Source organism: Tympanuchus pallidicinctus, unplaced genomic scaffold (genome assembly GCF_026119805.1).
Source record: "Tympanuchus pallidicinctus isolate F22 unplaced genomic scaffold, pur_lepc_1.0 scaffold8, whole genome shotgun sequence".
NCBI lineage: Eukaryota > Metazoa > Chordata > Aves > Galliformes > Phasianidae > Tympanuchus > Tympanuchus pallidicinctus.
The window spans coordinates 25,372,673-25,399,172 of record NW_026294802.1 but is presented as its reverse complement, the minus strand read 5'-3'; the positions used below and the strand labels follow the sequence as shown (position 1 = coordinate 25,399,172).

Below are 26,500 nucleotides of genomic sequence, written 5' to 3'. Positions count from 1 at the left end.
GAGGAGGGCACATAGCTCTACTGAGTTCAGTCGCATTGTTCTTCCACACTTGTTGAATTTAGCACGCTATCAAAAGTCACAGATTTCTTCGTTTTCACGAAGGTTAAGTTATGCTGCTATTTTCTCCTGACATCTCGACTGCATTTTTTTCATCTTTTCCTTGGAAAAATCTGTAAAGGTAGCTAGCGCTCTGCTTAGTGTGATTCCATCATGACCTGCTGTTACATTGAATCTGAGCCTGCTTTTGCATGGTTTCAGAGTTCTTGTGCACAGGGAGCCCTGAAAATGTTTCCACCATCTGTCACGTGTGTAGAAGATTTGGCAGTTAGCTCAGATGCATTCAGCCTGGTCTGCTTGTTCTCAGCCAAACCATAATCACCGTAATACATTATTAATTATAATAAAATAATTCCAGATTTTGCTTGAGGTTTACTAACTTTCTGCATGAATGTCTGTAAGTCTTCTTATGGTATTTGTCAGAATAGATGAACGTTGAGGTGCAATATTGTACTTTTGGAAAAGGATCTTCAAGGTATTGAACTGGGAGCCCTATTTCATGGTAGTATCAGAAGAGGCCAAGAGAGACCATGAAGTAACTTAAAATCCTAATGGAATATGAGCCCAGTCTTGTGCTGGAAAATTGACATTAGAGTGGAATTGATGGTGGTGTTTTAGAACTTGACTCCTTGAGAGGTTGTTCAGTGCACGAGCATACTTTGTATTACCTTCCTGTCCAGTTACTTCTGTGAAATGTCATGTATGTGAGCACTGTGCGGCCTTCAATGTGCCCCTGCAGTTTGGTGTTGATGTGATCACTCCTCTGCTGTGTTGCAACTGTTACCTTTTGCTTCTAGAATTTACTATGAATAGTTAAAAGGAAATGTGTATTCCATGGCATTTGTGTTCTTCACTGTCTGCACATGTCCAACCTGCCCTTCCATCTCCCAACGTTTCAGCTCTGTCCAGCTCTAAGGATCAGTGCCAATGGAAATAGCACAAAAATCCTGTAGGAATGATATAATAAACTGTAAAATTGACATGTACGCCTCTATATATACGCCAATCTTCTTTGCTGTTAATCTATTGCACTGTGGGAGGCTTCCTATACATCTGCTGCACCTGACTTTACCTCTTAGTATGCAGGGGCTGGGGCTAAACTAAAAAAAGTGGTTATTGACCTTAAAGTTAGCATCATTCATCTAGTTGCGTGACCTGCTATAGCTTTCCTGGCTGTGGTTTTACAGTATTAGTAGGTCCTTAGGACACTGAAATAATTATAAACATCTATATTTCACTGTTTCTGCAATTATTACTCAAATATCTCAAGAAAGCATAATTAAAGTATGCCTCTTGTGGAGCAATTTAAATTTAAAGCTCTGTTTTTGCTATTGTTGCTCTCTTCTATCCTTTTAATCTTGTATAATTTCTTTTCACAGCTGTTACTGTTAACATTTCCCCCCATTTACTTTTATTATTCTCGAATGATCCTGCATTTTCATAATCTCTGATGTAAATCTTTCCCCATTTTGGCATCTGTTAGGCTATCAAGAATGTTACTAGTCAGAACCATCTATTTCAATGCATAATATATATATATATTTTTACGTTTCTGCAAAATAAGTACACTATTAAATTTAACTACCTACAGCATAGATACGTGTGCATCCATGCATGAAGAATAGAATAATTATATCAAAAAGTAGCGCTTCTGGCTATTTGGCTCATTTTATCTTAAAGTACTTAGGATCCTTTGAGAATAAATTCCTTATTTTATAACACAAAATTAAAAGTAAAATTCTCAGTAATGCGATTTTGTACAGCATTATTAAGTTAGAAAGAATTGCATTTGAATTGAGTATGACTTTATTTCTGATCATGCTTCCAAAAGTAAGGATTTGGATAATATAAGGTAAGCAGAACAACTGGACTTTGGTCTTGCTTTGTGAGGTTGTCCCCTTCCTTAGTTGCTTTAAGTGTCTGTGGAAGTTGCCTACAGTACTACAGACCAGAACGTGGAAGCACTTAACAGCTATGTAAGCTGTTAGATTGGATATTTTATTAGTATCGGTGATAAAAACTGCATTGTTAGCATGCTGTCATTAGTATGTTAATGTCATGGTCCTGCACCATCGTGTCTGCAGAAATGTTTATTTACATCCAGCTTACATAAGGAAATGACATTTGAAAATGCGAGAACGTTGCATGGCAGATGCTTACTTTAAAACAAGAATGAGCTGCAAGTGTTTACATGGAGTGAATGACAAATGAAGTTTTCTGTTCTTTGTTGGTGTTTTTTTTTTGTCAAGTGGCAGAACGAGGGACAATATCAACTAATTTCAGTTTTGTGAAAAAGGGATTATTGGAAGAAAGTTTTTAGGCTTACAAGGAATGGAAGTGAATTGCATTCTCATGTGGTGCTAAATGAATTGAGCATTTGATTTTCTGTAGGGCCATTAAACTGAAGGGTGTCTGTTTACAGCTGACACATTTAACTTTTTCACAAATCTGTTTCTTCAGAGTGGGTGGTGTGGAGCTGTGCATTAATGTCATGCAGTCTTTATTTCTGCTCATCTCCAAGTTTTGCTTAGATACTTAAAAGTTATTTGAAACTACATTTATTTGAAACGAGGCTGGACTTAACATATTTTAACAGATTGCTATTACTTTCTCTGCAGGAAAAATGCAGATGGTTTATTTTGATTGTAATTTACTTCTGAGGAGAGTACCAGTGTATTCAATAATAATATCATTTAATAATAACTAGCTAAAATGCACTTTCCAGTTTCAGTAGCAGCGTGATTTTGGTTCACTACTGTATTTCACCAGTGTCAGCAAAGACTATCATACTGGCTCCCTTGTGTTAGAACAAAACATGGGTAGCAAGATATAAAACATTACCCAAAACACCTAAAAGATAAAACCAAACAATTTCTATCTCCCGTGTGATGCATATTTGAGCCTTGAAGTCAAGAAGCATATGATGTTCTTTCAGATGTCTTGATTTGGTTATTTGGTTGATGGCTGGAGGAAATAATGTTGTAATTTTGTTCTCCTGCATACCTATTTAAAAACAAAACAAAACAAAACAACTTACTGAAATATGCAATGAAATAATTCCAATTGAGATTACAGTTCAGACATAAAAACATGGTATGTTTTAGATATAATTCATGAAACTGGATATAAAAATTGTAATTTTGAGAATTTAGCATTGGAGAGGCAGCAATTTGTGATCACTTAGCTGTCTTTTGTTCTAATTTTCAGCAGAGAGACGTAGTTCCTCATGGAGTAAGCTATTCTCGTTTACTACTTAAGTCATTTATTGAAGAACTGTTTTTCTGATTGCTTCTTATCGGATTGAAGTACTTTTTCATATGCTTATATGGGCACGTTTGACAAACATAATTGATGAATTAAGAGAATATTCCAATTAGCACTTCCATAGAAAGCAATTCTTTTGAAATGCCATAAAAATCCTTTGCTTTTGATTTATTAGTGGTAAGTTCACTTTAAAGATCACTTGGATTTGGCATCTTCATCAGAATGATGAGGAAGAAACAAAATGGAGATCATTTAATTTAAGCTTAGCATCCAAAGGATGAGAGTGCATATTTACTTCACTTGTGAGGATGCTTTCAGTGTGGCAGGGGAAACCACAAGCTTTTGACCCTTTCAATTGCACTGTGCTACTCTTAGTTTAAAGCAATGATGCTATCTGTCTTGTGGTGATGTTCAATCTATTTTGTATTGGGAACTGCATTACAAGATAACTTCATCATTAATGGCTAAAAAAGAAGACTGGAATCTAGTTGAAATCTGATTATGGGCTGTTTATGATCAGACAAAATGAAGAGAAGAATGTATCGAAAGCCAGGCAGGTTAAAAAAAAAAGTGGGAGTATTTTATTTCCAAAGGAAGAAATAGCCTGTCATCCCTGTGAGCTGGCTAAAGAGGTTGCTCAGGAGAAAGCATGGAGGATAAGCTGGGAAGGATGCAGCACTGGCTGCAAAGCAACCAGCCAGAGCAGAGAATGCTCCTGCTGCGTGATGCCTGCTATCGAGTTCAACGCCTGTTAATCTTTCCAATTGTTAAAACAAAACAAAATAAAACCTCTTTTTTTATGTGTGTGTCAACATTTTGCTTTAGAAACCTTAAGTATCACTTTTGAGTCTTCTTGTGGTGGGGAGAGAAGAGAGATCCTTCCACTCCTATCTGTTCTTTGACTGCTGTTGTGACAGCCTCAGCTGCTTATAGGGAAATGGTGCAGCAATGTTCTTAGAGTTTGTTTTCTTTTGAAGTTACAGCACCAATCTCATCTGTAGCTAATTGCTAAAATATTAAGTCTTCAAAGATCTCTTTTGTAAACAAAAGATTAACGTGACAATTTAAGCATGATCAGTTGTGTAAACTTAAGAGTGGAACCCGCAGTACATTTTGCAAATCAAGTTTTGTACAAAAGAATGCAATATAGTTATAGCAGATTAAATGGTGTAAACTATATTATTTTTTAAAAATTTAAATAGCTTCTCCTTATTTAATCTTATCTGAACAAATATCTCCTTAATCCATTGCTTGTGTGCATCAACTTTTATCTCCAGTGTTTTAAACTTCCTCTTATATTTATTTTGGATGTATGTTTCTCTAGATCCATTTTGCACTGTAGAATAGAATGTAAAATGGCTGCTAAAGCTATTAACTGCTGCGTAGGTAAATTCAGGAAAGCAAAAAATCGCTTTACTGAAATATAAAAGCATGTATGGCTTTGAAAATAATTGCATTTCCCTGAGAAGTACAATAATTGACAGAACAGGTATTCTTCATTCCTCAAGGTGTTTTTTTTAGAAATAAATCTTAGTGATACAAGCTGGAGTGTTTTAGCATTTTCATATGCTACAATTTTTTTTTTTTTGTGAATTCCCCAGGATATCGTGTTAAAGATGAAATTCAAATATTTCAAATCAGTGGGATTTCAATTGGGTTCTGGAAAAAAGACTGCAGAAACAGAAAATACTAATCTATGCATTACCTATCTTCCAATTGTTCATTAATTAACGGATTAATATTGATAGCCATTGCCTGAAATCTGAAAATATGTTTATTCAGATTTGAAATACACACTCAGTTTTAGGAGTAAGATCATGAATGTTAGGAACAAGCCACGAGGAATTAAGGTGAGCTGTGCTTATCTTAATTTTTGAAATCAAATCTTGATGTTTCTATTAGATATTTATGCCAGATTCAAACACCAAAGTAGACTCAATTTAATGAATGATCTGTATCTGGTGTAACTTGAAGAAAGGTAAAGCTTTATGAGAAGCAAGTGACCAATAACAGTGTATAATCTTCATAATTTGTGAACCACCATCTGGAAGCTCTCATCTTTTCATTGCCTACACCTAAAACATAACTAGACAGCTAGCTTTTAGCTTATGTTAAGATGGAGCACCCTTGTTTTGAAGACTGAAAAAAAAAAAAAAAAGATTTTCTTTTGTTTGTTTGTTTGTTTTGGCTTGGTTTTGATTTTGTTTGGTTTTCTCCTAAAATAAAAGAAATTCTAATGGTGCACTGCAGTGATGTGACAAACCTGTATGTACTTACATCAGCCACAGCATGACATGACATAGTGTCATCCAGGGGTCATCCCTTGGTAGAAGGAATTGCCTTTCAAGGGATTTTAGAATAGCTGCATTTTAGGAAAACCAGTTTCTGTACAGAAAAGCTATTGAAAGAAAATTCAATGTTTCTTTAAAGATAAAAAGTTATTCCTTTTCCTCTTCAAGTGAAAATCATTCCCCTTCATGAAAAGAATTGCCTTAGTATGCCATATATGACTGAAATCTTTTGATGCTTAAAAAAAAAACCACACTGAATTGGCTCTATTCTATGTATTTCCCCTTTGTTCAGGATAGAAAGAAGTTTATGATCTCCTATCTTGTACATCTTTCTTTCTCTTTCTTTAATCATTTAAATTAATGATAAAATAATACTCTCAAGAAATGGATGAATATAAAGTGGATGAACTCAATTGAAAACCATTTAGGAAAAATAGTCTTTTTGTGTTGACAATTATAATTTAAAGCCTTGCAGATATATTGTGAAAGCTAATTTTCCAACCATATTTTATTAGTGCTACATTCTATAATATTATCCATCATGTTTTCTTTTGGAACAACTTGATTGGACTGGCAGTGTAGGAAATTTTAATAAGACTATGCTTTGTATATGTGTCATTCCAGTGTGCCTCTGAATTGCTGAGTAGCGGTAAGTGAGCCTCAAAAATTTCTGCAGATTTCCAGTGTTAGCAGTAAAAGCAGACTCCATCACAGAAAATTTACAGTAGAGAGTTTATTAATTTTGGATTGCTGCTTGGTACAACTCTGCACAGAGGGGATAAATACTGAAGGTAACTGACCATCAGTGCTTCATGCACTATTGGTTCTTAGTCCTCAGTGAGCATATCTAGCACTTACTCAGAGCATCATAACTATTTCCTTGACAGGAGCTTTATTTCTCGCACTGGCCGTGGTGTTGATACAAAGAGGAACAGAACAGTGAGGAGTTTTGTATGTGATATTCATTTTCTTGAAGCTTTAGGAACATGGCAGATATCTTCTCTACCATGCCCAGCTGGGAACATTTAGCTGTTCCCTGTCTACTGGGAAAACAGCAGTAAATCCAAACATTGTATTTATTTCACCAATAATTGAATTGTCATAAGAATAAGGGTTTTGATCTTCTCTATCCAGAAGGTAGCAGCTCATTTCTAGGTTTGTAGTTGTGGCTTTGTCATAGGGTATTATGATGCCAAATTGCTGTTGATTCTTCAACTTTTCAAGTTGTAGCTCTTTGTAAAAATACTTCTCAAACTAAAGGAATCTCAGATTTTGTGTTTGCTGATGATCCTTGTAAGAAGTCATTGTTCCTCATAAAGCTGGATTTGAAGTGTCTCCTGCTTTTCCAGCCTTCTGTCCTATTCTCCACACTATTTCTAAAAATCTTTTTGTAAGAGTTTGCCGTAACTTAAAGATTAGGCCATACACATAACCAGATCTTCCTGAATGATACGTGATTAGAGTCAAGAGCTGGATGCTAAAGTTGCAGATTTAGCAAATTACTTACTCTTTTCAATTGACCCTGGAGAATTTCCTCAGGGTAAATTTGTAGATTAATGTACATGTCACAGAAAGCCTTTGCTCTTTAAGGAAACTCAGCTATGAATCTTGCTGTGTTTTTTTGTACTTTTCTGTTCCTGAAAGAAGAATAAACACCACTATGTTGAACCAGTATGATTTTAGAAGACAAGTGTATTTTTGCTAGAACAATCTCATGAGAATATTGTGGATTTGTGATATATACAATCAGTCTACCATTTATTATTTGCATTTTAGTACTTGGCCCCACTGAAAGATGGAGCAACTCCTACACTGGCCCCCCCATGTTGTCTGCTTTCTTGTGGGTCTCTAGTGCATACTGTACACACAAGATCATATTCACCATTAAAAGCTTCCCCCAAAAGACCATTAACACACTCTAAATTTTCTTTACAGTAAGCCAGAGAGTGCTGAGAATGATTTAGTACTTTCCCTGCAGTTCTTAAAAAGGAGCATATGTGAAAAGGGCAGCCAGAAAATGAACTGTTGGTCTGGGCTGAACCTGGAACAGGAAACTCCTAGGGACGCAGCAGAGAAGTGACTATCATGAAGAATGGGCAAATCTTGTTGCTAATAATGTACCTAAGGAGAATTATCATGTGTCTCTTTAACACCTAAAGATCTTCTGAGGCTGTGTGCGCACAAAACATCAAAAGGATACTGGCAACACTATTCCAAAGAGCATATGTGCCATGACAAGTACAGCGTGCAAAAATGTGAGGCTGACGTTGGCTCTGGTTGGTACACCAGGAAAAGAGGACTGTGTGTTATCCTCATCCCACTCAACTGGGATGCTCTGAAATGACTTTATAGGCTGTTGGCTGAAAAGACTGCAGGTGTATCTGTTGACTCTATTTTTGGCATGGATGCAGTAGGTTCTTGCAGTGGAATATGCTGGGCCCTTTGTTGCAGAGATTGGCCGAGCACAGAGGAAGCCCTAGCTGTCCCTGCGAGACTGCCAGCAGCTCAAGAGAGCTGGTGTGGCTCCTTTAGCTTCATGCTTCAGCTCTTGCCAGCTGCTTCACTTAGCCGAATGGTTGCTCAAGAGCCCTTCAGATGCTCTCAATTATAAAAGACATTTCACTACTTTCCATTCGTTGTTAGGCTGTGGAAATCCTGGTATGGCCCGGAGGTGCTCTGGGTGCAATTGGTATGAACAAGGGAATGTAACTTGCAGTATCTGTGTGTAACATTTTAGTCAGATAGACGAGATAGAAAACTATATTAAATGCTAAATAAATCAATGCTGCATTATGTCAGAAAAATATATTTATCAGAATAGTACTTCAGAGTAATATCCTGTAGTAGCAAAAAAAGTACTGATTTCTTCTCTGCTGTAGTTTCTAAGTTCTCTAATCCATATTTATCTGCCATGTTGTAATGAAGTCTATGTGCCAGTGCCATCAGGACAAGCCCTAAGGATCAGCTGGCTTCTATTACGATCCCAGTAAATCTCATGAAAATAACAGCAGAGATGGTAAAAAACATATGACTGTAATTATTTTATACAAAAAATGACCAACCTTGTGGTAGATATGTTGCAAGTTAGAGTATTTGTACAAACAGTGTACTTTACACACTATTTCACTTTGTATACTCAAGTTCCTTTAATTTTCCTGAAGTTAAACAATCACAGTACTTCTTTGCATTCTGAGTACATTTTTGTTTTTGCACTGACTGTCTTATTTTTGTCAGCCAGATAATGTTTTATTGGATGAGAACACAGTCAATCATTCATGCATTTTTGGAAAGCTGGTAGTATATTAATGTTTTTCCATGAAGACTTTCTGTCTGCTATTTTTCTCTAAATTTTAGAAAAATTTTAGAAGTATTTTTAAAAAATGATCACTGGAAAAACATGGGATTTTAAAGCCGAAGTTTTGCCAGAGTTCTAATTTATATGGTTAAACAAGGCTTTTTAAGAAAGCACTACATCCTTTATTTTTAAGCTAGTTTAAAAACATACCCCCTTCGTTAATGGGTTCTTCTTCCTACTGCTAGTTTTTGTCCTCTGATATTTTTATAAAAGCCTTCTGTATTCCCATTTGGATAGCATTACTTCATGATGCTTCTTCTCAGGCCTTATCTCTTGCCTGCAAGACTTGGCTGAAGCTAACTTATTAATTGGTTTCCTCCCCTTTTTCATTTTACAAGAAAGGACATTTTTAACCTTCGGACTCTGAAATCACACCAGTCATTTATTTCTCCTTGCATTCATCTTCTGAAGCAGTACTGAATCCCTTTATACCTCCTGGGGTGTCCTTTAGGCTTGACCAGCTTTCCTATACCCTGGAAGTTTTCAGCAGTGTTTTTCTTTCTTGGCTTCTTCTAGCTCCTTTCATTTGGATGTTTAATCTTATATTCAGCATCTGCTATTGTTATTTTTTCTTTATAAAAGAAGAGAATGCTAATCAGTAGTCTTACCTTTCTGAAGGATAGATTATACTTCAAAATACACTCTGGTTCTCCTTGTTGATAAGCATTTGATTGAATGAATAACCCAGTAAATAGCGGTAAGACTTTCCTTCACATTTTCCCATAGTGATTGCATCATTTTAAATTTATCACCACTGCATTTTTGATGGTGGGATTATAGCTCAGTGATGGTACCAGTCTGAAATCTATGTTCATAGAATGATAGAATGATTGATAGAATGATAGAATCGGAGAATCATAGAATGGCCTGGGTTGAAAAGGACTACAATGATCACCCAGTTTCAACCCCCCTGCTATGTGCAGGGCTGCCAACCAGCAGACCAGGCTGCCCAGAGCCACATCCAGCCTGGCCTTGAACGCCTCCAGGGATGGGGCATCCACAACCTCCTTGGGCAACCTGTTCCAGTGCATCACACCACCTCTGTGTGAAAAACTTTCTCCTAATACCTAATTTAAACCTTCCCTGATGCAGATTAAAACCATTCCCCCTTGTCCTATCACTATCCACCCTCATAAACAGTCATTCTCCCTCCTGCTTATATGCTCCCTTCAAGTACTGGAAGGCGACAGTGAGGTCTCCCCGGAGCCTTCTCTTCTCCAAGCTAAGCAAACCCAGCTTCCTCACCTTTCTTCATAAGAGAGGTGCTTCAGCCATCTGATCATCTTAGAGTCTCTCTTCAGGAAATATAAGTATTGTTGATGTTCAGTTACACTTATGAAGGCAATTGCCCTTCTGTTTTAGGTTTACTTTTGTGGTGTTAAATGCTAGCCCAGTGTTGCACTTTGAACAGCCCTGTCTTTCTTCAGCTTCTCTTTCAGTCTCTTATGCTGGTTTTGGCACACTCATGTTTATTCTGGTGTGAATCTGCACTCTGTGCCAGGCACTGACTAGGAGGTGGAAGACAGGATCATTAGGCAAAAATGAGAAAAAGTAGCAAAAGGCTGTTGTCAGTATTCAATTAGGAAAGAAGCCTTTGACATCCTAATAAATACTGACGATGTGAAACATTCCAAGAAATTTGCTTCGGCATCTCAGAGTGGGTGGTAACAAATGCGACAGACAAGAAGGCTGGAATGTGAGAGAGGAACATCTCCTAAACTGACAGAGGCTTTTTTTTAATTGCAACAGGCTTCAAATGTGTTTGCTGTCTGCAGTTCTATTTGTATTTCAGCGCTGTCCTGCTAGTCTACTCTCCAGCTCAAGCATTGCCATCATCTATTAATGTAGAAAGAGAGAAAGGGTTTCTTAGTAACAAGGAGTTTTTTTGATTATTTGTGTTTTCCCCATATGCTGAAGACATTCAGGGTATTCTCCAGCTTCATGTTAGTGATCTGCCTCTGAGTCTTGGGCATCTAACTGGAGTAATTTGTGGGTTAGGGGCATGTGCTGTTACATCTTTCTGAAGCATTCTAACTGATGAAAGATTTTTTTAATTTGCTTTTGTTTTATTTCTTTTCCATTTGCTTTGGTTTTGTTCTTTTCTTGCCTAGCTTAAGCCAAACAGTAGCCCTGATTTTTGGTCTGCTCCAGCTTTAAATCAGGATGACATTTATGGGAGATCAGAGAGAAATTCAGGATGCTGGGGAGAGATCCAGGGTGACTGGCTGCTGTTCTGGCAGTGATTTATTAAAGCAGCTGCCTTATCTCTCTAACTGAGATTCTGGCACATTCACTGCTATAAGCCCAGCTCGCCAGAGGTCTTGGAACCTTCTCAGTAGAACTTTCCTGTGTCATAGACTTTGACATTCAAGTTCAAAGCTGAAGAATGACTTCATTTTCTAATATCAAATATTGATGTGTTATAAGTAAACTGTGCTTCATTGCAGCAAGCAGCCATTGTGGATACGTATTGACCCTGTGAATGCTGAGTTGTTGTTATTTTTTTTAGAAGAAGTAATGTATGTTTTTCACTTTCTTGTAGAGAAGATTGAACACTTCTGAGTTCTGGACATATTCTTTTAATTTTATGAAGATGCTTTGTGCTTTAATAATTAGGAGACATTCTAAGAGAACGATCAAACAACAAGGCAGGAAAATTACTATGACATGGGTTGTCTTTGCTTCTAGGAAAAAACTATCTTTCCTTTGTTTAGCTAGTGCAAAGTCACAAACTTATAGCTGTCGTTCAACCCACAATTATATGAAACACAATGCAGAACTGATAGAAATGATATTAAATATGTATAGTCTATTTCATGCTACCTGAATTTAATTGCTTTACCTAAAATCAAAACAAAATGACAGCATAAAAAGAAACAAACATGAAAGCAGGTATAACCTCTAATTCAATAGGCAAGCTGGACAGAAAACTGAAATTCCTGGCTTAATGCTATGTCTCTTACTGTTTTAAATTTTCTTGGTAGTGTACATTACAGGGGCTGATTTTTTTCTTTCCAAGGAGTAAGAAAGAAATGTCTGTGTATTGTAAAAGGCAAATTTTGCAGTAGAAAGAATCTTGCCTTATATTTTTATTACCTCCCACCCCTAAGCCATGCAAGATTTGAATGAATTTAAATACCATTTTTCTGTCCTGCAAGGTTAGAAATGCCACATATCCCCTGCAATGCCAGTGGTACTATTGAGAGGGCCAGAGGAGGTAAAAAAATTTCCAAGCAGCTCACTGATGTATACCTGTGTGCATTCTGCCTACTGATGTCTGTCCAAGCAGTGGGAGCATGTGCACACATACACACACTGTGTCAGTGTCTCTGTTGTCAGCAGTGGAAGGAGTGATGCTCCACAAGCTGTGCTGCCTCTTCGTGCTGTCACTGTTCATGCAAACTCTGTGCTCAAAGCCGGTTGACTTTGAAAGTCACCTAGCAAGCTGGTGGGATTTAAAAGCTAAGAGGATGTGACCTTAAATGGTTTGCACTGACACGGCGCGCTATGCTTTAGCTCTTGGAAGATAAACATAAGAAGAGTCCTAGGAAGCTAACAGATAAAGAATGACATTATGGGCCAAGGGAGCAAAACCACAGTGAAGATGTTTTCATCATGATTCCAAATAGATAAGTTAAAATTAACTAAGCATTTTGTGAAGATACATCAGACTTGAGAAACTGTTTTGGTTCCCACCGTCTGATGAACTAGATAATTAAAAATTTACCCTGGTGCTGTGTGTCAGACCTAAATGACATTATATTTTACTTAACATATCAGAAGTAGAAATGGAAAAAATCTGCATGTGTTCTCTTTCCCTTTGTTGCAGTGACAAAAGAAGGAAGTATTCTTTAATTATACTCTGCCATTCACTATTAATATTTTTTTTCCTTTGTTTCCACAACTTTAACAGATACTCCAAGCAGCTAGGGAAATAGAGGAGGAAGGATTTTTATTTTTATTTTTTTTTATCATTAGACAAGTCTGCTGGTTTCTAGACTTTTAGTCCCTTGATACAAAGTTTTCCAAGTGCTTCAAAAGCATCTGCACATTACTTTTGCTTTATTTCTGCAGTGGGGAAATGTTTTCTTCCTATTAACTGTGATAAGTCTGCCCTTTACATCTGCTGCTTGTGTTATTGATTAGGCAAGCAGCTTCTGGCTGCTCTGCTGCTTTGCTCAGTTCTGAAACTGCTCACTACACGCTCTTTAGTGCTCACCCTGACTGTTTTCCCATCCTGCCCTGTCCTAAATGCCATGAAAATTGTAAATTTTCTGGGGCAGAGATTTTTACTGATGTATTGCTCCACTGCACATATAGCATGTTCAGCTAAAATATTTGAGTTTCTATTCTTTTGAAGATATCACAATCAATGTTATGGTAACTATTAGTGACAGTCATTCAAAGCAGCCTTTACAAAATTAACTTTGCACTCATTTTTTGAATTGATTCCAAGCCATCATCGAATGCTATTTCTCCGTGACTCAGTCATGCACTTCTTTCAGAGTACTGCTATTTTTTCCAGCAGAATTCCTCCTTGAAATACGTTGCCTAAAATAGAGGGGATGAAACAACACATGAAAAGTTAATTGAGGGTATTTTGCACTGAGGAAGTGAGGCTGTGAAATTAGAGATTTGGATTGGAAAGCACCTTTGTTGTCCCATCTAGCATAATTCTTCTCTATTGCTGAGTAAATACTTTTGGCTTTCTGTTCCCACGTTGACTATTGTGTTTCCCTGAGTGACAATTTTATGGTCTGCCATTGCAGGATATTAAATTGCCTTTTCTCACTGAGTTGTGTTTTTATATAGATTTTCTCAAATGCATTAACGCAAAATACTAAAATAAAAAATAGCAGTAAATGGTAGAAAGCAGGAAATTTAAAGAAATGTATGTGAGATAGCTATCAGAAAAGCAGTCAGAACAAGCAAAACAAAAAAGCAAAACACAATAATTTCTGAGCTAAGAGTTGAAGGAAATGAGAACGTAGTCTGTTTAAAAAAATAACAATAAATCAATCACCATGAAATAAGAATAGTGGTAGTTTTCATAATCTTTCAAAAATTGAATTGTAAAAGGTGCTTTTATCATACTAATGTCTGTGCCCATCTTGGTAAAGCATTCCACTGATTCTCTGTATGGCTGCAGTTAATTATCAAGGTGCAGTTAGCACTTAGTAACAGTGACAGGGAGAAATGTTGCTTCATAGCTTAGTAGTGTAAGATATCTGGACAAAGAACATCCAACAATTTAGAAGGAAAAGCAGGAAAAAAACTTTCAGATATTCTCCACTTAATTTTGGAACCCAATAAGACAGTACCAGTCAATTAGAGAGGTTAAATGCTGAACCACACTGTGGGAATAGGATGCACGTGGAATCAAGAGAAACTGCTTAGTAATTCTGATGCCTTATTCAGAATATTCGAGCGTATATTTTTTACATAATCCTTACGTGTGGAGATGAGCATCATCTATTGACAAGAGCCAAGGTGAGATGAAAGAGAATGTGCCAAGCGTCTTGCTGCTCTTCAGTAGTGCCACTCCCTTGCATTCATTACAGATTACTGGAAGAAGCTATTTAATAAAACTCTCAGTAGAGCCTCTCATGATTAGTTAATTTCTGTCATAAAATTGCTGAGAGACCTCCCATATTATCTCTTTGATTGCAATATGGTCTGCTATTTGACAACTCCAGTAGAGCTCATTGTCTAATCAAGGAATCTCCCAACTCAATTTATTGTATTACGCAAACGTATACTCTGAACAGGTTCTACCTATTGAACATTAACACCAAGATCATGTTGTAATAAATACTTTACTAAAAAAAATAGTTAAATAAGATTTGCTTATTACAAAATTATTTTTATCACACACACACACAAAAGGGGAAGCAAGGAGAATTGCACTATTTCAAAATTATTGCTCTCATTCACACTTCTTTTAATATTATTATTACTGTTAACGTATCACTAAGTTAATGGAAATATTACTACAATAGTGATAAAATATTCACTACATTACCAGAAAATGGTTAAGAATGTGCTCATCCATCATATATCTGAATATTGAGTGAAATGAGAACAGTTCACAGTAAAATGACTGGAAAATAATGAGATCTGAGTTAGGTAAAATCATTCAACCTAAATGAAAACAAGATAATTTTTCAGGATGCCATTTTCAAATCCCATTTTTCTGCAGGCACTTTCTTGACAATAACTCTAGCCACTTCTATAAAATCTTTTGTTGATCAATATTTTTACAGTAGTTGAGATTAGGTTCTTCATTGTAGTGACAGCAACGTCGATGAAATATTTGGCCTTAATGATTCTGTTCTGGCAGCAGCTACTAATTCTCCTTACGATGAGATTGAAGGTTTTGGTACGGCGGTTGCTGGGAGGGCTGACAGGGTGGATTAGTGATGCTGAGCCCTGTAGGAAAAGGTCACTGCTGCAGTGCCCAAGGGAGGTTTGCCACTGGGAGGGGTGAGGCCTCAAAGAGAGGTTTGGACTTGGACAGAATACTCATTGGCAGGTATAAGTAGGATTTGCTTATTGCATCCTCCTTATCTTTGCCTACCAACAGCACTCCAGGTTTTTAATCACTATTGCCAGGCAGCTGTCACCTTCACAGGACTGTCAGCTCTGCTCTTGCCAGCCCTGTGTTATTTGTTGGTGATGTTTCCAAAAAGAAAATCTTCAGCAAGCATGGCGCTGCTGGGTGAAAAGGCAAAAATGAAAGATCTTTTTCTACCAACAGTCTTATACTATGGAAAGCTCTTTTTTTTTTTTTTCCTTTTTTTGTCCTGTTTTCAAAGTTGACCACGGTATTCTATGTTCTTCTATATAAGTTGCATATACTTGTCTATATTTCATGGAGAGATCTTGTTTAATCCAAGTGCATTTTGCATCTCATTAAAGTTGGAGTAATTACTTTCAGCTGTGAATTACTAGCCATGAGGGTACAGGTTTTCTAAAGATTCATAGAAAAATGTATCATGTAGTGGCCTTAGGAGACAATTTCTCTCACATGAGGTAATGCAGGCAGTGAAGTACTGCTTGTCTGAAAAATGATGGCTCAGCAGTTCACCCTGAAATGTCATGCCATTTCAAAGACTTATCTTTCACAGTGCTGTGTGTTGCAAACTCACTAGTCTGTATACTGAATACTACATACACAATAAGGATGCTGTATGTAAATGGAAGTGCATGAGAACTTGAGTTTACAAAATGAGAAGTAAATTGTGAGAAGTAAGAATTGATTGGCAGTTTTCTATTTGCATTTAATGGCCCTTGTCTACAGCTGCATTAAGAGCCTGCTGAATTTGATAAGCTGACCATCTGGAGCCGCTTCATATGGGTAATTTTGATTAATACTGTGCTTGATTCCTCTGTTTCTGCTGCATTTTTCTTATACCAGTTGCAGTGTTAAATAGAGACTTTCTTATTTTCCAGGAGATAAACTACTTATTGTGATAGATACTCATTTCCAATCCCAAAAAACTAAACTTCACGTAAAGAATGACCCCACATCTGCTAAAGACATGCATCTCAAACTTCCATTGATGTTAATGACATTGCAAAAATGCACTATACTTACAGAGTTTACAAATGATAACAGGAGGTCTCAGTTTAACAATATACTCAATTTAGGAGCTAATCTACTTGAACTGGGCAACATTTTGGTGTACTCACAAACTTTTAGCTCCTGAATGGCACAGGTTCTTTGGAAAGGAAGGCCTGGTCTTGTAAAGACAATTAGGTTTCCATACCTGTTGCCTATCACCCAACACTTTTGCAAGGAGCACTTGGCACTTATTACAAAAGGTAGAGGAAAACAAATGACTAGTTTGAAGAGCGAGGAGACACTGAATTTAGGTTTAGGACATAAATATTCATCAGATCTAGCCCACTTAAAATAATTGTTAAGCACAGCCTTTCTATGGGAAAAGCTGTCAAGTTTGATGTACAGTGCATTCATAACCTGATGTAGAAATGATTAACTCTGAGATGGAAGAATCTTTTCAAGCAGCATTAAGCAGAATATTTTGCCAGTTTCCCATTATTATTATTTTTTTCGGTACTGGTAAAGGTCATCGATTTCAGAGAAATGGAAAGCAGCAATGCGTAAAAGATGGAAACTTAGTTCTCGGGAGTAAACCAATTCCTCCCCCTTCAAACTTTGAAAACAAAAAGAGGAAAAAGAATGCATTCTGATAATTAAAGATTTAAATTAATCTGTCTGACATGTGGGAGTGCTAGATAGAAAGAAAGTCAATAGGAATCCTTCCTCCTTTCCTTGCTCAGATGCATTATTTGGTATAATTTTAGGCAGACTGTGTCTCAACAGACTACAGGGTGTGTAATATCTTGGGAAAATCAGACCATTTAATCACGTTCTTAACTGCTTATGTGTCACATTTTTAGTCACCTAAGCTTGGTCTTTACCCAAATTCCACACATCATAAAGAAAAGCAGTGCCACACGGCATCTAATTTAGAATTTCAAGTCACTCAGAAATAAATGCTAAAGTCACTATAAGTTATGGTCTAATAATAATGGAAACATATTTTCTCTAAGGGAAAGTTCTAGGACAATCTGAATCCTAGAACAAAGATGTTTAAGGATGATTTATACATAACAATGTAAAGTTTTTCACGTTTATTCTAATATAAAAATATTCTCATTATTCCTACAGCTCCCTAATTCCTTTAAAAACACTAGCTAGGCTGTAGCATTTAATCATGCACTGCTTTATGGAATACATTTCATTCTTGTCACTTGTTGATGTTTTTCAATTTCAAATTTATTTTGTCAAGCCAGTTTATATCTCAGTTTGTTTTGTTTCTTCCCCAAGAGATCTATGCTTTTGGAAGTCCTCCTGAGCAGGGGATTTTAAAAGAAATGAGTTTCAGAAATAGTGCTATAAATAAAATAGTGTGGATTTCCTTCAAACTCTGCTAGAAGTTTCTCTATCATAAAACAGCAATAACAACGACAAACAAACAAAAAAAACCCCAACCAATCAAAGGTCTGCCAGAAAGATGTGTTAGAAAACCTGAACCAAAGTGCTTGGTAAGGTAAAAGTATACTAAACAGAAAATCAAATAGTCCTAGGATGTCAGATTTATTTATTTCTTTATTTCAAAGAAATGCCTTGACTTCTACTAGTCTCCTTCTATTTTGTTAGTGGAAAGCGAAGAAGACGCAACAAGCTGGACTCTCACTGCGCAGTCGGCTTGTTTATTTTACAATGTTGTAGATTTCAAAATTCCCAAGTGCAAGCCATCTCATTTGACAGAGTTGAGTATGACCAGAGGCCTGAACCAGCAGCCTATCATGTTCAACTATTCTGGATGCTTTTAATAGCAGCGTTGCAGCAAAAGGGTGCTCCAAGGCATCATCTGTATCTTTTGTCTTAAGCAGCAGGAGCCCTGTGATGTTTTTAGCACTTTCCTGTAGCATGTGGGAGATGCTCCTGGTGGCTGCATTGGGTCGATCCATGTAAAAGTCTACTTGCATTCAAACTGCTTTTACTTGGAATGGGAACATTGAGAGCTGCCATATGAAGAACAGAGTTTTGATGGAAGGATGAGGGAGCAAGTGTCTTTCTTAAGCCAGTGAGTTAGCAAGAAGTGGAAGAAGGTCAGAGGTTTAACTGTATCCTGTTTTGTTTCGCTATTTCTTTGGAAGAATTCAAAAACATACTAAAGTGAATGAAGAATCATCTCTGTGACTACGAAAAAGCAGTACTTTTGCAGTAGTATCTGCTTTGCCTTTGCAGTGATTGAAGAAATACAATCAAGACAGTGGTGTTCTTGGCAAGGACCTCTTCTGTGCTGCTGCAAAGGGTAGTTTTGTTTTACTTCTTACAAATTAAATACTTGCATAAAAGTTACTTCTCTCTTAGTAGTTCCTATCTACTTTATTTGTAAGAAAATGCATTAGCACAGTGACCCTGATTGGGTACCAAAAATACCAAAATAAGGTTAAGTATCCCTTCACCCTTAAATGCATTCATTCAAAACAATTTTGTGACATTTTGTGATACATAGGTATCCCAGTAAACCTGTACTTTTCCTGGAATTGTACATTTTGAGGTTTACACTTGAAAATTAATATTTTTATTAGGGAAAAAGTTGTTGACATTATACACATTGGTTATTTGTAGAGCTGTAGTAGTAAATATTGTATGGTAAACTTGTATCAGTGGTCCCGTCTTGCCATAGCCTGTTCTCATTATTGTGGTAGCCTCTGCCCTTTCATTTCCCCTGTCTCCAGTAATTTTATCTGGTCTGTCAGAGAACAAGGATTATCTGAATTTGGTTTAAATGGACAGAACAGGGCAATTACAGGTGAAAAGTAAACACACAAAATACTTGAATGATGTAAACACACTGTTCTTTCCACAGCTGCATTGCATGGGAGTGGCTCACTGCTGCAGGCCATGTGCTGGTGTCTGTAGTGTCCTTTGTCTCTGCTCTGTGCCCAGGGTGGAGACAGTGCTGCAATTTGATTCCTCAGTCTCTGCTCTGACCTTTGTGGGTAACATCCATCCAGTGTGCATCCAAGATATGAGCGCTGGTGTGTCTCTGCACCACAATCCATCGTCTTTCCACATCTTCCTGATCTTTTGATGGCTTTCCTGCATCCTAATTATTTGTGTAACTTTACAGAGTATTTTCATTCTTTGTTCTCTTAGCAGGAGGTGAAGAGGATGCTGTTCCTTTTTGTTCTGATTCCAGCAGAACTACAGGTTTCTTGCTCATCTATTACTGTGTTTTTTTTTCTCTTTTTTCTCGCAAGGAATAACTGCATTGAAGAACTGCAATGTTTTTGTGGAATTTTTGTTTGTTACTAGGTTTTCTTTTTCATAACTTTATTTCCCCACTTACCAAGCTGTAATTTTCTGGGCTTTTTCAGGCGGTAACAACAAATAGCAAACTTGCTTTTTGTATTACTAAGCCTATTTAAAAGTTCACGCAACCACAAAGATAAGTTGCACTGAAAATCTGTCCTAATTATAACCCTCATATTTGCGATCCTGATATAATAATCAGTTTGCAAAGAGTTTAAAACTCGTTCTGAGGTAAACTCACAGATGTCCTATGCAGCCAAGTGAACTGGCTGCTAGAGCTCAGTCAGCAGGGCCCTGCAGGTAACTGTCCCAGGTAGGATGCTGTGGGCCCTCACTCATGGTCCTGTGGGTATGTAAAGCTTTTCATGCACCATTATCTCTTCCATTCAGTCTGTTCTGCTGCTACATTTCCTCTAGCACACGAGCACAACCTGGAGAGGATGAGCCAGAGGACTTTTATCACTTCTTGTCCTCTCCCACCACTCTTTCTGCCCCTTGGTGTTGAACTCAGTGTGCAGCCCCATCATCCTGGAATCCCTGAAAGTTTAGAACCACATTCATTAAGCAGTTGGTTAGGTCCTGGTGTGTTCGAGTAGTAAATCCTGTCAGGCTGCTGTTTATATACCTCATGGGATATCATTCATTATTTTTTTCCTTCTGAACAAGCTTAGGAGATAGAGACTGAAATGGGTCCCCTTTTCAAAACCATCAAAACCATGCTGACAAGTAATGAGCAAGGGCCTGAAGACCAGATGTGTACAAAGCATTTCAGTTTCTTTCCATACTTAAATGACACTAAAAATTAGGCCATGCAGAACAAAGAGAAAGTCCCTTTCTCCTTTTTACTAAAGCAGTAATCGGGTCTCACTCAGCAGACTTCAAGAAGAGCAACAAGTGCAAGCAAGAACCTCGACAAAAATAAGAACAGAAACAGCTTTGTGTTCAGCTTGTTAGTTAGCCAAATTGTTGTGATGCTGACTATAAGCAAATAAGCACATTAGACTTCAAACAATAGGCTTACCCTCTTCCCTGAACATATTTATGTGGATCAAGCTCTCATAGAGTTCCAGCGTTGAAGGTTTTTGTTAAAAGCCCCTTGAGGCATCAACCTAGCAGCTTTTCCCACAGTTACAACCTGTTGCTTAACTCAACAAACCAATAACCTTTCGAAACATCATTGTCTTCAGACATGCAGGGAGAAATTACTTTGAAGAATGGGGACGTGGGAGGACACCCTTGCTTCCCAAGAGAGAAAAGAGAGGAAGGAAGGGAAGGGGAAAGGGGAAAGGAGAAAGGAGAAAGGGGAAAAAGGAAAGGGGAAAGAAGAAGGGTAAGGAAACTATGAGTGGTGACAATAGTATGTCAAAAGCAAGAAACAGTTCCCAACCTTGCTTCACTGCAATAGGAAAACTGTGGAAAACTGTTGGTTTTAAGTGTTGGAGTTTTATAGAAAAAAATATCGTGATTAGAATAGAACCATTCTGCTAACATAGTTATGTATGTTCTTTCTTTAGATTGAATTCAGTCATCAGCAGGAAAAACAAATCCCTGTACGTAAGCAAAAACAGAGTAGATAGTTCTAGCAATAGAAATTCTTAACAATAAGAGACTATGCACAGAGAGGATGTTACCAATAAATCAAAACCTTGATATCAGGCAAATAATTATAGGGAAGAGTTCTCTGAACAATTATCAGCAGGATCTGTTTGGTTTCTTCATGTGTTGTATAGGCAAGGTTGAGTGAAGAGCTTTGATTTTTCTGAGCACCCCTTTCTCCCCTCAGCTAATTTAACTGGCAGTTTGCAAAGGTGAATGGCAAACTGTGCTTATTTCAGAGTGTTTTTAAAATGATTTTCCTTTAAACCACAAATGTGGTTCCCAAGAGATATTTCTTTATGCTTGCAGGATCTCATGTCTCTCAGTTTTGGGGGGATGCAAATTGACCATGTACAGAATGAAGAATGACATTTGTACTTCTTAAAGAGGCTAGAAAGCAAGGAATAAAGTTGGTTTTGTATTTTCTGAAGAATTGCATGGGCTCTGTAATTTGTTTATTTATGTCTATTCAGCTGGTGTTAATTAACTTGTCTGATCTGCATTTGAAAAATTTAAACATCTCTTGGATCCAAACAGTGTATTAAAAACATAACAACCAGCAGCGGGAAGATAATTCCATCAAAAGCTTTTCTCTCTTGGTTTGTTATGATATTGTCAACAGTTTTTGATGGAATTATTTCCTTACATCTTGCTTCAGCCCATATTTTCGTGTTTTCCATAGGCTGTTTGAAATGTAATTAAAAATAGATGCCGTTTATCTTCCTCGTGCAAAAAAAGAACTGTACATTCCACAGGAAAAAAAAAAAAAAAAGAAAAAAAAAACAACAAACTTCTTTTAAGTTGAACATTTATTATTTAGGTAATGCCTAATTCAATTTTGTAAGTTACTTCTTCTGATTGTAGCAATATCAGTTATGAATTTAGAGCTAATTTAGACTTTCCACTGTCCCTCTGATGTCATACTACGCTTTATATTCAGAAATAAGTGCAAACCAATGAGGGGTTCTGGTGAAGAATTGTTCAGGTTCTAAGATGTGAAAAATGAAGTACAGAAGGTTATCACAAGAAATGTAAATCTTCTATCAAATCTTTTTTTTTTATTATTTTTTTCCACCCCTCAGGCTCTAAATCCAAATTATTTCTTGAAGAACGTATTTAAAATGTGGAAAAAGAAATACGGAAGCATATTGACATTGCAAAAATACATTTTGCTCTAATTATGCTTTAGTAGGATATAATTTTTTTCAAATATAAAACAAAAATCCTCCCAAAGTGATGCTATGCAAAAACTAATCCATAAATGCATTGCTATTCTTCCTAATTGTAAACATTTTTCCTTATAATATGCTAAATAAGTGCATTTTGAGATGTGCATGACATGATTTTCTATCAGTGACCCCAAAGTAATGCAAGATTAATGCTTCAGTGGTTGCCTTGTTTTAGTATGACAGATAATGCATTAAACTTGCTGAGGAAAAGGCAGTGAAGTATGAGTCCAGCTGACTACATTTTCATTTAGCTATGAGGACAGAATAGCTATAATGAAATTTATAACCCTGGACAGCTTCTGGTTTGATTCAGGGCCTGGGATTTTGCTCTGTGAGTCTGTGGATTGAAACAAAGTATTGATTTTATGAACTCTGTGCCATCTTGAATTTGTGTGCAAGGGGTCAGTGTATCTGTTTTATGAATAATGAGCAGGTGAGCTCCCAGTAAAAGATGTAAAATGGATTAATTCACAATGAACTGAGCTTTGAAGGAGAGAGTTCTCCAGCTGATATATTGACATGCTATTGAGGAGTTGCTCTGAGTAAAACAGTCAAATTATTTTCTTGTTACCTTCTTAGTGAGCTAAGAGATAATTTATGTTCTCAGAAGTCAGCTAGAGGAGTTGCTGTAGTCTTTATTTTAAGGCTGAATCTTAGTCTTCCTGAAATGTGCTGAAATACAGGGAAGATGATGGTTCATGGCAGCAGCCTGGACTTCATGCTGATACACATTTTACTAATACATGGTAGAGAAGAAAAAAATACATGTGTGCAGTATGTTCTGGAGGCTGGTGCACTGTATTCCCTGCTTTATGGATTTAAGTGTGTGGGACTAGTTTAAGCATGGACTGGTTGTAAATGAGTTTTGTCTTACTTTTGCGGGGTCAAACTTGTGCAAGTAGTGTAGAGCAAGATGCACTAAGTTTAATCTTTTTACTGTGGGCATCTGGTTTAAAGTCATATCACTCACATCCTTTCAGTCTTTGCTTCTTAACCGTTGTATGCACCTGCCTTTGCACACTATTTAGAGAATTAAATGTCAACCTATGATTCCCTGAGTCACAGAGAACGGTTTGCATTGTAGGCGACTGTAAAGCCCACCACTGTAAAGTTCCAACCACTGGCCATGGGCAGGGCTGCCCCCCAGCAGCTCAGGCTGCCCAGGGCTCCATCCAACCTGGCCCTGAGTGCCTCCAGGGATGAGGCAGCTTCTCTGGGCAGCTTTGCCACTGCCTCACCACCCTCACAGTAAATAATTTTCTCCTAGTATCTGACTAAATTTCTAACTTGTGCAACTGTGCCAAAAGCTTGAGTGTTCTGAAGAAACCACACTTTTCCAGAATTCTCACACTAATTGGAGTCTTGCTGCCTTCATTAGCCTGATGATCTGCTTGAGAAAAGCTTTTGTATTTACTTTCTTAGGCCACTTTGGCTGGAGACACTCTCAAACATTAATGAATTACACCACTGTTGAAACAAATTCCAGGCCCTGATCCAGCTTTTCAGTATGGTGAACTTTATTGAGCTGGTAAGTTTAAAGGCTTATAGGAAAATGCTGAAAATAGAAACAGGAAGGGTGGAAGGAACAGTCATTATAGTTGTGCTCTCCATTGTGTCTTCTCTGCAATTAGAGACTGCTTTGATTTTCTAAAACCAGTACTGTGAATGAAGAATAGTTTTGTGTATCCATGGAGCTAACATGGATTGTGAGCTCCACGTTCCTCTTGTCATTTACCTTCAGTATTCATTGCTTGCCCAATGAAGTGCTTTCTGTGCTTTTGGCAGTCACTCAAAACATCTTGAAAATGTTGCATATTTCTGCAGATCTTTTTTATGTAGCATATGATGAAGTATTTTCTGTCTTGTTTCACTGCCTCTTTGCCCTGGAACTCTGCTGCTTGTCCACCTGCTGTGTAAAACAGTGTCTTATTCCATATAAAATATTCCTCCTTTGGTTGATATACTTCAGTGTGTGAACTTAAAACTGGATTTTTTTTTTTTCAAGCAGAGAAAACTGAATACTTGTGGAAAATAAACACAAAAGTGACATGAGCACAGCTGAGTGCAATTTATCTTTCTGTTCGAGAGAATACTTGTGGGGATATGCTTACAATCTTCATTCAGCTCTACATACTGTTAAGTATTTTGACTTCAGACACCTTGCTATTTCCAGAATAACTAAGCAGCAGAAAGGTCAGTAAGAGGATTATTACAGAGAGATCTTCTTAGTACCTCACACTAATTAAATGAGACAAAGGGTGATAGTGGAAACTAACCAACTGTGTAGATAGCAAGTTGTGGATTCCTAGACCTCCTGGAGTATTTAGAATTTTACTTCAAGAATTTTGAGCAATTTGTGGAGAACTGGGATTTCTGTAGTATTCACAGGCACCTTCTGCAATTAAATCCAGTTCAGAAGTGACTGTCTTTTCCAGAGGAAATATTATTGCTAGCTTGAAAATGCATGAGAATTGTTAGGATTTAAAGCAGCCAAGATAGAAACAAGGACGAGTTTTAGAGCTTTAGCTGGTGCAAATACTCTGATAGGCACATCTGATGCATCAAAGAAGGCCCAAACCACAGATCCTCTGAGTAGAAAGAATATTGAAAATGTTACTGCAAAAATCTCAGGCAAACTCAACTAGCATGAGGTATGCTTCAGAGAAAGGATTCTAACATACTGGCCATAAATCTAACCAGGAATTGGGAAGGAAGCCACTATTCTGTGCCTGTCACATGATTAGGTGTGCTTTTTCTACGTCCCATATTGAAGAGGCATTCCTTCTGCACAGATTCCTTTTCAACTCTCTGTATGTCTGAAGTGTTTTAATAATGATCAGAATTAACTATTGGTAGAACTAAATGCTATCAGTATGAAAACAACTACATGGGGTTGTAAAGACTCAGAAGTAGGAAAACAGTTGCTTGTTTCACCTGAACGCATGTTTCTTGTGCAGATGCATTTGCAAGCAATCGTGATTTGAACTACTTTCCCTGAAATCTAGAGTCCTTGTTTTATATAATCTGAAGTTGGGTTTTTCATTTTTAAAATAGTTGTTTGGAATATTGTATATCTCTTGTCACTCATCACATGTGGTCCCTTGTTTTACTTAGTAAGCAGGTCGAGGTGCTGGTAATCTTATTTTTGAGCTATGCCTGCAGCACATGGTAGTTTCAAAGAGTATGCTTGCAAGCATTACATCTTTGCAAGTTAGATGTTAAGCTCTGAAGAAAATTAGAAACACTTTATTCATGTCCAACTTGTTAAAAACTTTGATTGAAGCAGTCACCTAATAACCTGCAGGTTGCAAGGAGTCTTCAATTATGCTTCGTACAGTCCCTTCTGCTACAGAAGTCTTTCAACTTCACAAAATAATGACAAGAAACAGCATGCCTTAATGCAAAATTGAGGTTCATCCCTAGAGCAGACATCTTAAGAGTACTAAATTAATGAAGTGTTCCTAGAGAACAAATACCAGTATGTGGTTGGGTTATTAGAAACTGTTACATTTATTCACAATGTGAACTGGCTTGCTGACTTGCTCTCGGTTTGGTGTTTTGAACCCCAGACCATAGCAGATTGAGGTGAGCTCAGCTGAGCTGCCACATGTCTGGATAGAGACTTTGGGCCATTAGTTGAATGAAAGACTAAAAAGTCTGTGCCCAGCAAAGTGTGACTTGGAAGAAATTTTTAAATTAGCTAGTTTTGATAGGATTATTACCATAAAAGGCAAAATCAACATCCTTAATATGAGGATTATAACTTGCGAAACATCAAGGTAGTTCTATTCCTCTTGGGATCCAAGGGTTTCCTAAAGAAAAGGCTGCCAGAATCTGTCAAAATAAGGCATAT

General features: G+C 37.2%; 1 protein-coding gene across 9 annotated transcripts in view; it reads left to right on the top strand.

Moving 5' to 3' along the window:
• NAV3 (neuron navigator 3) overlaps nt 1-26,500 on the top strand; it is a 524,389-nt gene that overhangs the window by 432,156 nt on the left and 65,733 nt on the right. The window lies entirely within an intron of this gene.